Below are 12,553 nucleotides of genomic sequence, written 5' to 3' on the forward strand. Positions count from 1 at the left end.
AACATATTCCTGCTCTCTCCCCATACCCCTTGATGCCTTTTGTGTCTAGAAATCTATCTAGCTCCTTCTTTAATATATTCAGTGACTTGGCCTCCACAGCCTTCTGTGGTAGAGAATTCCACAGGTTCACCACCCTCTGAGTGAAGAAATTTCTCCTCATCTCAGTCCTAAATTTCCTAGCCCGTATCCTGAGACTGTGACCTCTCGTTCTGGACCCCCCCAGCCAGGGGAAACATCCTCCCTGCATCCAGTCTGTCTAGCCCTGTCAGAATTTTATATGTTTCAATGAGATCCTCTCTCATTCTTCTAAACTCAAGTGAATACAGGCTGAGTCGACCCAATCTCTCCTCATACGACAGTCCTGCCATCCCAGGAATCAGTCTGGTGAACCTTTGCTGCACTCCCTCTATGACAAGTATATCCTTTCTTAGGTAAGGAGACCAAAACTGTACACAATACTCCAGGTACCGTCTCACCAAGGCCCTGTATAACTGCAGTAAGACATCCTTGCTCCTGTACTCAAATCCTCTTGCAATGAAGGCCAGCATACTATTTGCCTTCCTAACTGCTTGCTGCACCTGCATGTTTGCTTTCAGTGACTGGTGTACAAGGACATCCAGGTCCCTTTGTACATCAACATTTCTCAATCTATCACCATTTAAATAATATTTTGCCTTTCTGTTTTTCCTTCCGAAGTGGATAACTTCACATTTATCCACATTATACTGCATCTGCCATGTATTTGCCCACTCACTCAACTTGTCTAAATCGCCTTGAAGCCTCCTTGCATCCTCCTCACAACTCACGATCCCACCTAGTTTTGTGTCGTCAGCAAACTTGGAATATTACATTTGGTTCCCTCATCCAAATCATTGATATATATTGCGAATAGCTGGGGCCTGAGCACTGATCCCCGCGGTACCCCACTAGTCACTGCCTGCCACCCTTAAAAAGACCCATTTATTCCTATACTCTGTTTCCTGTCTGTTAACCAATTTTCAATCCATGCCAGTATATTACCCCCAATCCCATGTGCTTTAATTTTGTACACTAACCTCTTATGTGGGACTTTATCAGAGGCCTTCTGAAAATCCAAATAAATCACATCCACTGGTTCTCTCTTATCTATTCTACCAGTTACATCCTCAAAAAACTCCAGTAGGTTTGTCAAACACGATTCCCTTTCATAAATCCATGTTGACTTTGTCTAATCTCATTGATATTTTCTAAGTGTCCTGTTATCACATCCTTTATAATAAACTCTAGCATTTTCCCTACTACTGATGTTAGGCTAACCGGTCTGTAGTTCCCTGTTTTCTCTCTCTCTCCTTTATTTAATAAAGTAGAGAGAGAAATTACATTTGCCACCCTCCAATCTGCAGGAACTGTTCCATAATCTGTAGAATTTTGGAAGATGACAACTAATGCATCCACTATTTTCATGGCTACCTCTTTTAGTACTCTGCGATGCAGATTATCAGGCCCTGGGGATTTATCAGCTTTCAGTCCCATTCATTTCTCCAGCACTATTTTTTTACTAATACTAATTTCCTTTAATTCCTCCTTCTCACTAGTCCCTTGGTTCCCTAACATTTCTGGGAAGTTATTTGTGTCCTCTTCCGTGAAAACAGAACCAAAGTATTTGTTTAATTGCTCTGCCATTTCCTTGTTCCCCATTATAAATTCTCTCGTTTCTGACTGTAAGGGACCTACATTTGTCTTCACTAATCTTTTTCTTTTTACATACTTGTAGAAGCTTTTACAGTCCACTTTTATGTTCCCTGCAAGTTTACTCTCATACTCTATTTTTCCCCACTTAATCAATCACTTGTTCCTTTTTTGCTGAATTCTAAACTGCTCCAAATCCTCAGGTTTGTTACTTTTTCTTGCAACTTTATATCACTCCTCTTTGGATCTAATACTATCCTTAATTTCTTTTGTTAGTCATGGTTGGGCCGCTTTTCCTTTTGTGTTTTTGCACCAGAAAGGAATGTATAAGTGTTGCAATTCATGCATTCGTTCCTTAAATGTTAGCCATTGCCTATCCACCCTTATGCCTTTCAATGAAGCTTCCCAATCTATCATAGCCAACTGACTCCTCATACCTTCGTAGTTTCCTTTGTTTAGATTTAGGACCCTAGTTTCGGATTGGACTACTTCACTTTCCACCTTAATGAAGAATTCTATCACGTTAATGTCACTCTTCCCTAAAAGACCCGCACAACAAGATTACTAATTAACTCCTTCTCATTGCACAATACCCAAATCTAGGATAGCCTGTTCGCTGGTTGGCTCCTCAATGTGCTGGTCTAAAAAACCATCTTGTACACACTCCAGGAATTCATCCTCCACAGTATTATTGCTAATTTGGTTTGGCCAGTCTATATGTAGATTAAAGTCACCCATGATTACTGTAGTACCCTTGTTACATGCATCTCTAATTTCCTGTTTGATGCCGTCCCCTACATTACCACTACTGTTTGGAGGCCTATAGACAACTCCCACCAGTGTTTTCTGCCCCTTGGTGCTTCTTAACTCCACCCAGACTGATTCTACATCTTGATTTTCTGAGCCAATATCCTTTCTCACTATTGCTCTGATTTCATCCTTTACTAACAACGCCACCCCACCTCCTTTTCCTTTTTGCCTGTCCTTCCTAAATATTCAATACCCTTGGATATTCAGCTCCCAGCCTTGGTCACCCTGCAGCCATGTCTCTGTAATTGCAATTATATCATATCCGTTTATATCTATTTGCGCTGTTAATTTGTCTACCTTATTACGAATGCTTCGTACATTCAGGTGCCTTTAGATTTGTCTTTTTAACATTTTTAGACATCTTAACATTTTTTTATTCTATGGCCCTATTTGTCTTCTTACCATTTTTTACTACCCGGACCCTATTTGTTAGTGCACTCTTTTGTTTGTGCACTCTGTCCCTTCCTGACACAATCTGGTTATCCTTACCCCAATGAAGTGCCGAGTGGATGATCCATCTCGGCCTCCTCCCAAGATCCCCACCATCACAGAAGCCAGTCTTCAGCCAACTCGATTCACTCCACGTGATATCAAGAAATGGCTGAGTGCACTGGATACAGCAAAGGCCCCGACAACATCCCGGCTGTAGTGCTGAAGACTTGTGCTCCAGAGCTAGCCGTGCCTCTAGCCAAACTGTTCCAGTATGGCTACAACACTGGCATCTACCTGACAATGTGGAAAATTGCCCAGGTATGTCCTGTCCACAAAAAGCAGGACAAATCCAATCCAGCCAATTACCGCCCCATCAGCCTACTCTGAATCATAGCAAAGTGATGGAAGGTGTCATCGACAGTGCTATCAAGCGGCACTTACTCACAATAACCTGCTCACCGATGCTCAGTTTGGGTTCCGCCAGGACCACTCGGCTCCAGACCTCATTACAGCCTTGGTCCAAATATGGACAAAAGAGCTGAATTCCAGAGGTGAGGTGAGAGTGACTGCCCTTGACATCAAGGCAGCTTTTGACCGAGTGTGGCACGAAGGAGTCCTAGTAAAATTGAAGTCAATGGGAATCAGGGGGAAAACTCTCCAGTGGCTGGAGTCGTACCTCGCACAAAGGAAGATGGTAGTGGTTGTTGGAGGCCAATCATCTCAGCCCGAGGACATTGCTGCAGGAGTTCCTCAGGGTAGTGTCCTAGGCACAACCATCTTCAGCTGCTTCATCAATGACCTTCCCTCCATCATAAGGTCAGAAATTGCATCCAGGCTTGGGCTGATAAGTGGCAAGTAACATTCGCGCCAGACAAGTGCCAGGCAATGACCATCTCCAACAAGAGAGAATCTAACCACCCCCCCTTGACATTCAACGGCATTACCATCACTGAATCCCACACCATCAACATCCTGGGGGTCACCATTGACCAGAAAGTTAACTGGACCAGCCATATAAATACTGTGGCTACAAGAGCAGGTCAGAGGCTGGGTATTCTGCGGCGAGTGACTCACCTCCTGACTCCCCAAAGCCTTTCCACCATCTACAAGGCACAAGTCAGGAGTGTGATGGAATACTCTCCACTTGCCTGGATGAGTGCAGCTCCAACAACACTCAAGAAGCTGGACACCATCCAGGACAAAGCAGCCCGCTTGATTGGCACCCCATCCACCACCCTAAACATTCACTCCCTCCACCACCGGCGCACCGTGGCTGCAGTGTGTACCATCCATAGGATGCACTGCAGCAACTCGCCAAGGCTTCTTCGACAGCACCTCCCAAACCCACGATCTCTACCATCTAGAAGGACAAGGGCAGCAGGCACATGGGAACAACACCACCTGCACGTTCCCCTCCAAGTCACACACCATCCCGACTTGGAAATATATCGCTGTTCCTTCATCGTCGCTGGGTCAAAATCTTGGAACTCCCTACCTAACAGCACTGTGGGAGAACCGTCACCACACGGACTGCAGCGGTTCAAGAAGGCGGCTCACCACCACCTTCTCGAGGGCAATGAGGGATGGGCAATAAATGCTGGCCTTGCCAGCGACGCCCACATCCCATGAACAAATAAAAAAAAAATTGCTTTCCTGCACTGCTTCTTTGTCTTTTCTCTTTAGCATTCTAGATTTCTCTCTACCGGGACCCTCCCCCCAACTTATTTAATTTAAAGCCCTATGTACCTCCCTAGTTATTCGATTCGCTAGAACTCTAGCCCCAGCCTGGTTCAGATGTAGTCCGTCCCAACGGAACAGCTCTCTCTTTCCCCAGCACTGGTGCCAGTGCCCCAGGAATCGAAACCCACTTCTCTCACACCAATCTTTGAGCCACGCATTCATCTCCCCGAACTCCCCAATTTGCTTGTGGCTCAAGTAATAATGCAGAGTTTATTACCTTTGTGGTTCTGCTTTTTAATTTAGTCCCTAGCTGCTCAAAGAGAAGGCTACCAACAGCAAAGTAAGTCCAGTGGCTGGAGTGTTGTGAGTTTCTCACAGCTGGGTGTCGGGGGTTAGGAGCCCAAATCAGCAGAGACCCGGACTTACTTTGTCGGGGGGCATCTACTCCTGCTCCTCCTGCCCCCACTAAGTAAAGTTCTTTAACTTATCTTAGAGGGTCTCTCTGGCTTCCTGACAGCTTTACCTGGTGGGTCAGCCATGGCAGGCACCCCACTCGGGAAAGGGTTAAAATACTATCGGGGTCCCCTGTATGTCATGGGATCCTGATTTGTATTTATTAATGATGCTCCCACCAGGAGCTTCATCCGCCATCAAAATGGGCAGTGTTAAAATGGGCAGTTGGTGGGAACGGAGTAGGAAATAGAGCTGCTCCATTTTAACTGCTCCTCTGCTCCTTTCCCGCCAACTGGAGAGAGTTGAAATTCCCCCTCTGGACTTTCTTCAATTCCCAATCACGACTGTACAGCTCCTTTGACCCGTTTCTGGAGTCATATTCAAATTCCAACATTGGCTGGACTCCTGTGTTAGAGACTTTTATACTTCCCACCTTGGTACCAAGCTGATACCCAGGCTGGCTTCTTGCATCTAAATCTCTGGGGATGGGGTTTGCTCATTTTCTCTTCTTTCCTCCGCAAAATGACGACAGAGGCATTGACTTATACTATGGTTGGGTTCCACGGGCACCAGTTGCCCTCCGGTACTTTGCGCATGCAGCCGTTCTTTACCCGAGAGACTGATCAGTGAATGCTTTCAGGTTGGTCAGCTATGGAGTGCGTCATAGCCTGCCTCAATCCTGACCTACCCCAGTGTCCATGGACATGCATATCCAGTCAGTATCACTGGATCGCAACAAGAAGCTTGAACTCCAGCTGATTTAATTTCCCTTCTCTAGCCTAGGAACATTAAGCCCCTATACTGCCCTTACTGCCAACCTGGCTGAGAACAGATGGGGAATCAAACCTGCGGCCTTCTGGTCTATATGGCTCAGTTACACATTGCCTTTACCAAATGAGCCAGTGATGTGCATTTGAGCTAAAGCAAAGATGCTCCCTGCCTATTCATCTTTAGGACTCCCCATGACAATATCTGGGAGGAGTTGAAGATTGGTAAAGGTAGGACCCTGCTTCCCTCTATTCCCTCGCCCTTTATGTGCTTTCAGGTTCTGGTGTGCTGCACAACAGTGACACCATATTACTCCATCAATTTGTAGCAGGCTACTAAGTCTGATGAGTTGAAACCAAAATGACGACAAAGGAAGTTACTCCCATCCACCCCCACTAACTTCCACATGAAAAAGTAATGTATAAAACACACTCAGTTTCTTTTTTGGAATACTTCCCAAAGAGATGTGGGAAAAAAAAAGTTGGGTGCTGCTTTCTATTAAATGCACATTTCTCATCAGCTAGGATTCCTTGCCAAAAAGCTTATGCATTCGAGAGGAATGAGAAAAGGTCTCAACTTGTAAGATGCTGGGTCAGACCGCAGTACTGTGCTGAGTAGGATGTGGTTAGCACAAGGAGATACTCTGCACAAACAGCTAGCAGACAATTGTGACATTGGTTTTATTCTCTTCAAACTGCAGCTTAATAGCCAGCATTGGAAAACACTATTTACATTTTTTCTTCTGAGCTGTTTGTGTTGATGCTGTCGGATCCTGTCGGCCGGTAACAACACCTAATGAAACTTGCTGGATTCACACAGACCAGTGACTAGGTGGTAAAGAACAGATTTCTCTTATGTTTCTCTCGCCACCTTTCTCCTGAAGGTTTGACTTCTTGCTGGAGTACAGGTTGCCAATCCTGACCACTCCCAGTGTGCAGACACAAGCATTCCCAGCAAGACACAAAAAGTGGTTCCTTGGAGGCTTTGTTGTTTAGGTGAAAAGCTGCTGCCAAGATTTTGGAGGTACTGGGGAGGAGCTGCCAGTATTGAATGTATTCAGCCATTAACTTCACATCTGTAGAGAGGGTCTTTACCATGTGTGGAAAGGGCGATGTCATCAAGATAAATGAACTTGGCCCAAAATTTAGCGGGGAGGCGGGATGGCGCCGGGGTGGGGTGGGGGGGGAGGTGGGGGGGGTGATTGGGTGGGTAACCAATTGGAACCACTTAGCGTGGCTTCCGGATTTGCTGTCTGAAAGCTGCGCAGCAGGCGGACTGCACACCCGCATCACAGGCTGTCAGCTGGAGGAGCTCTATTTAAAGGGGCAGTCCTCCAATGGCTGCTCCTGGAGCAAACACCCACACACCACACGGGAAAGGCTGCTCCAAGATTCAGCGATGCCTCGCTCCAGGTGCTAGTGGATGGATGAGGAGGAGGAGGGATGTCTTCTACCCAGCGGACGGGAGGAAGTGGCCTGCCTCTGCCACCAAGAAGGCCTAGCTCGAGGTGGCAGAGGAGGTCACCAGCAGCAGCAACATCTCCTGCACCTGGGTCCAGTGCAGGAAGCACTTCAATGACCTAACTAGGTCAGCCAAAGTGAGTACACTTACTGACTCTCCTACATTCTGTCTTCCACATCACACCCCCACCCCCCAACTCATTCTGCACTGCCAACACCAAATCTCATCACTCCCCACACCCACTTAAGGCTCATCCTCAACTTACCTGCACTTCCTCAGCACTTCCTCACCTCCCCATTAGTCACCCCATCACTACCACTCAACCCAATCCTCATGCAATGTTATGGCTCTGTCTCATACTCAACCTCTGATGCATCTCTTTCACAATCAGCCGCAGCCAAACCAATGCATTCATCGGTTGGCTACGTCACCATCACTCACTCACACATCTGTGCTTTCTCCCCTTAGAGAAGAAGAGAGCCCAGAATGCACGGGAGACGGCGAGGACTGGAGGGGGGCCGCAACAAATCGTTGTCCTCACAGACTCGGAGCAGGAGGCGCTGGAGCTCAGCAGAACCCTTGAGTGCCTGTCCGTCAGGGACGCCGAGATGGGCACCTGACAAACTGGTGACAGAACTTTAACATTCACACACACAATATGAATTGATGTTAACTTGCCTTGCCATCCCCAGCACCCCAGTATGCTCATCGCAACATGACACATCTGTGATGACGCTTAATATTGCCTTCTGTTCTCTTACAGGGCCTTTAGCGGCCTCAGTGACGGCAGAGGGCGATTCCTCAGAGGACCTGCCAGCTTCTGAGGATGGACCGTCACATCTGAGCGAACAAGAGCAACCTGCCACTACCTCTGCTGCAGCCACACGGGATGCACCACGTAGAAGTAATCGGAAGAGAAAGGCGAAGGTTTTGTAAGCATGAAGGGGGTGCACAAGGGTGTTCGATGGTTGGTCACGTTTTTTATTTATATTAGCTTTTTGTTAAACTCACATTAAATATTATTGTCACCACTACTGCCATGTCTTGGCCATTCTTGATTGGCTTCTGTAATAGGGCCCTTTCTTGAGGTTCACCATGAGCGGCGACACTTGATGCCACCCATTGGGTCACTCTCCAGTGGGTGTATGTGTGGTTGCAGGCCTGTTTTGTCCAGGGAGGGTGGTGGTGGTGGTGGTGGGGGGTGGCGCTAGTGTGCGATGCTCTATCCGGTGGTGTGAGGACTGGAGTCTTCACACTTTCTGATGTTAGGAGAACGTTCACATATCAGTGACTCCCTGGCCTCACGCGCAGCCAGGTGAGCTGTTGCTCTGCCCATGGGTGGCTCCTCCTCCTTCTCCTTCTCCTTCTCCTCTGCCTCCTCCTTCTCAATGTGGGTGGTAGATGTGGATGGGGCCACCTCAAGCGGCAGCCCTCTCTGTTGTGCCATGTTGTGCAGGGCACAACACACGACTATAATGTGTTCCACTCTGTCTGGTGCGTATTGAAGCGCTCCCCCAGAACGATCAAGGCACCTAAATCGCATCTTGTGCGGCCCTATAGCATGCTCAATTGTACACCTGGTGGCGATGTGGCTGTTGTTGTATTGACGCTGTTGCTCGATGGTGGGGTTCCTCAGAGGTGGTCATGAGCCAAATGTGCCGGGGGTATCCCTTGTCCCCAAGGAGTCAGCCCTTACGGGTGTTTGGTGTGTGGAAGAGGGGCTGGATATTGGATTCCCGGAGGATGAAGGAATCGTGGCAGCTGCCAGGGAATCTGACGCACATGTGAAGTAATCTTTTGCGGTGGTCACAAATGAGCTGAGTGTTGATGGAGTGATACCCCTTCCTGTTGGTGAACAGTTCTGGCTCGTGTGGAGGTGCTCTAATTGCTATATGGGTGCAATCAATTGCACCCTGCACTCGTGGGAAGCCAGCCACAGAGTGGAATCCCACTGCCCTCTCCGTCTGGCTGAGGTCGTCCATGGTGAAGTTGACGTGGTGCGAAGCCCTGCAAAACAAGCCGTCAGTGACCTGCCTTATGCAATTGTGTGCAAATGACTGAGAGATCCATGCGATGTCTCCGATGGCACCCTGGAATGATCTAGAGGCAAAGAAGTTGAGGGCAGTGGTGACTTTGACAGCGACAGGTAGGGAGATGCTGCTTGGCCCCGCCGGGAGCAGCTCGGCATGAAGGAGGCTGCAGATGTTTGCAGATGTTTGCGACCACCTGGCGACTGACTCTGAGCCTCCATATGCACTGTTCCTCAGAGAGGTCCAGGAAGCTAAGCCTCGGTCTGTAGACCCTGTGGCGAGGGTAGTGCCCACTGCAACGTCGCTCTCTCTGTTGTCCTCTGTGCTCTTGAGCAGGTGCCTATGGCGCAGCACTGTGTTGTGGAGCTCCACGTGGTGGAGGTGGACGCCGTGCCTGGCGAGGCTGATGATGTTGCTCGTCCTCGGATGTAATGGGGAATGCAGCCATGGCGCTTCCCCATCCTGACGGTCTGAGTTTGAGGGAGTCTGCAAAGTAATTAAATATGTTTTCACTGCAGAATTTTGAGTGGAAAGTAAGAATTTTCAGCGCAAACGCAAAGATCTTGCAGCCAAAACTTTGTCTGAAATAACAGAGTGCCCTGCTGCAATAAGTGACCTTTTATCCCCATCTGTCAATTAAGCATTTGAATTTCCCACTGGCTGCTGGCTGAAACACGTTTGTTGCAACATGGAGTGTTTCCCACAGCACGGGAAACACATTGAGGATACTTCAAAATCGCACCCCTGCCAAAATCTGGAGCAAATTAAGTACCTCAAGTACTTAAAGTAACTGAACAATTATGTAAAGTATCATCCCGCTGGCTTTAATTGCCGGTTGGACTTCCGCATTCAGGAGGCACGCACGCACCCAGACGCGTCAATGGGGAACCCGGAAGTCGGCGGGTTGGAGCCGGGATCCAAACCTGAACGGGATTTCCCCGATTTTCGGAGCCCCTCGCCCCCAAAGCATCCGCAATTTCCCCATAAAATTGAGCCCCTTGTGTCAGGTAAGTCACTAATGTAGATGTTGGATAGTGAAGAAAAAGTCTGGGATTTATAAAGGAGCCAGCACTGCTTCTTGAGGTAGCCCATCACTGAGGGTGTGTGCTCTACTTTTCAGCTCATTCAAAGGAATGTGGTATATATGGTTGCTCAATATTAGCTAATGGTCCATAATGAAGTGTTTCAGAGCATCACGTGGCAAATGTGGTCATTTCAGCCACCTCGGAAAGATCGGAGACAACGCACAATGTGACTGCGGACACCAGTCGCAAAGTACGAATCACATTGTAAATCAGGGTCCACTTCGATTGTTTGCTGGCATGCAGCATCTCAGACTTGCACCAAGCCCCAACTGAAGCTATCCACTGGCTCGCTAATCTGGACTTGGACATTTGAACGTTGCTAATCACCCCTCTTGCCATACATTATATTATACTGGATAGCAACCAGAAATGGGAGCCCTGGCTGATTTAATTTCCCTTCAGTACTTCCCTGAAGTTGCTATTCTTCACGCGTGAAGCTGGACAGCCAGGCCCTACTTTGTCCTCACCCAGTGTCCACACACACACACACCACACTTCCCAGCATGGGTCACTAGACTGTGATCAGGACTGTGAACCCTGGCTGGCTTTCCTTACTTAATCCAGGAGCACTGAGGCTATTGTTGCTCTGGCTCAGTGCAGACTGGGAATTGAGCCTGAGACATTCCTGGTCTGCATAGCTTAGCTGACCATTAGGAGAAATTACTTTTTTTGTTTCTTCTCTATTTTCTCCTCCAATTTTCTCTCCTTTTCTCCTGAAGATGTCTGCCTCGTTTTGCAGTGCTGCTGCACAGTCAACGACCACCATCCAGTACCTGGCTCAAGTATTTTTTCTTCAGGTGAGAGTCTATAATGTGAGTAAATTTTTGCCCCACTTACCCCTGCTATGCTGAAGGAGGTGACTCATGCTGAGATACGACTTATAGCAGTAAAGACAAATCAGAGGGAAAAACTTGATGCAATGATTTGTTCCCCAGTGCCCAGGTTAGCAATGGTACCCTGAGGGCTCGGTATCAATCTCCTGACTGACAAGAGTCCAGTAGTAGTGCAAGGACATAAGAAATGTTCCTTAGCCGCTTACTCTAAGGAATGTGATAGTAATTATTACAGTGTGATCCTGGGACCATTTTTATATAACTCTATAAGAATATAAGAAATAGCAGCAGGAGTTGGCTACACGGCCCCTCGAGCCTGCTCCGCCATTCAGTAAGATCATGGCTGATCTTCGACCTCGACTTCACTTTCCCACCCGATCCCCATATCCCTTGATTCCCCTAGAGTCCAAAAATCTATCGATCTCAGCCCTGAATATGCTCAATGACTGAGTATCCACAGCCCCCTGGGGTAGAGAATTCCAAAGATCTGCGTGAAGAAATTCCTCCTCATCTCAGTCTTAAATGGCCGACCCCTTATCCTGAGACTATGCCCCTAGTTCTAGACTCTCCAACCAGGGGAAACAACCTCTCAGCATCTACCCTCTCAAACCCCCTCAGAATCTTATATGTTTCAATGAGATTAATTTTTTTTTGATTTGCATGCACAAAAAAACAATAAAAATTGTATTATGCTCTCCCATGGTTCAGTGGTTCCAAAGACCATCAAAAATGCTTGCAGCCAGGGCAATGTGTCTCTTCACCTCTTTCTTGCATTCCTTCCTTCTTATAGAATCATAAGAATCGTAGAATCGTTACAGCACAGAAGGAGGCCACTCTGCCCATCGAGCCTGTGCCAGCTCTTTGTAAGAGCAATCCAGTTAGTCCCATTCCTTTGCTCTTTCCCCGTAGCCCTGCAAATTTTTTCCCTTCAAATATTTATCCAATTCCTTTTTGAAAGCCACAATTGAATCTGCATCCATCACCCTTTCAGGCAGCACGTTCCAGATCATAACCATTCACTGTGTAAAAAAGTTTTTCCTCATGTCGCCTTTGGTTCTTTTGCCAATCATCTTAAATCTGTGTCCTCTGGTTCTCCACCCTTCCGCCAATGGGAACAGTTTCTCTTTATTTACTTTATTTAAGCCTGTCATGATTATGAACACTTCTATCAAATCTCCTCTTAACCTTTTCTGCTCTAAGGAGAACAATCCCAGCTTCTCCAGTCTATCCATGTAACTGAAGTCCCTCATCCCCGGAAGCATTCTAGTAAATCTTTTCTGCACCCTAAGGCCTTCACATCCTTCCTAAAGTGCGGTGCCCAGAATTGGACACA

At 47.4% G+C, this 12,553-nt stretch overlaps 1 long non-coding RNA gene across 1 annotated transcript; it reads left to right on the plus strand.

Annotated features, from left to right (window-relative positions):
• The first annotated feature begins 7,104 nt into the window (after positions 1 to 7,104).
• Positions 7,105 to 8,306, plus strand: LOC137305388 (uncharacterized). The gene is made up of 3 exons (XR_010958708.1): positions 7,105 to 7,408; positions 7,741 to 7,899; positions 8,036 to 8,306. It is a non-coding gene; the product is annotated as an uncharacterized lncRNA (long non-coding RNA).
• Positions 8,307 to 12,553: the final 4,247 nt, after the last annotated feature.

The sequence above is a fragment of the Heptranchias perlo genome, chromosome 40, assembly GCF_035084215.1.
Source record: "Heptranchias perlo isolate sHepPer1 chromosome 40, sHepPer1.hap1, whole genome shotgun sequence".
NCBI lineage: Eukaryota > Metazoa > Chordata > Chondrichthyes > Hexanchiformes > Hexanchidae > Heptranchias > Heptranchias perlo.